Here is a 537-nt window from a genome sequence, read left to right as displayed (position 1 = left end):
AGATTTACTAAGGCCTGATGTAAAAAATTCCATGGATGGCAAAATAGTAATTCTTAGAAACTTAGTGATAGGATGGCATGAGACATTGCTGAATGTCTTATTGGATTTTGTCAATTTGCCCAGCTGGCCTCCCTACCCTGCCACATTCAGACTATATAGAGAAAAAAATGTGAGAAGTGAAGAATGGCAAATCATACTTCTAAATAATGGTTCGGAGCTTTCTGTGACATTTCTTCAGAGAGAACTGGGATCGTGTGTTGATAAACCTATCTTTCAGGGCTGGGAATGTGGCTCAGTGGTAGAGTGCTTGCTTAGCATGGGCAAAGCCCTGGGTTTGAAGCCCTGGGTTCGATTCCTTGATACCACATATAGCAGAAAAAGCTGCAAGTGGTGCTATGGCTCAAGTGGAAGAGTGCTAACCTTGAGCAAAAAAGAAGCGCAGGGATAGTGCCCAGGCCCTGAGTTCAAGCCCTAGGATTGGCAAAATGAATAAATAAATATCCATCTTTCAATATTTTCATGCTGAAATGGGTTTCA

This window comes from Dipodomys spectabilis, unplaced genomic scaffold (genome assembly GCF_019054845.1).
Source record: "Dipodomys spectabilis isolate Male_0828 unplaced genomic scaffold, ASM1905484v1 ptg000032l, whole genome shotgun sequence".
Lineage (NCBI taxonomy): Eukaryota > Metazoa > Chordata > Mammalia > Rodentia > Heteromyidae > Dipodomys > Dipodomys spectabilis.
The sequence above is the reverse complement of the archived record's forward strand: the minus strand, read 5'-3'. Positions refer to the sequence as shown.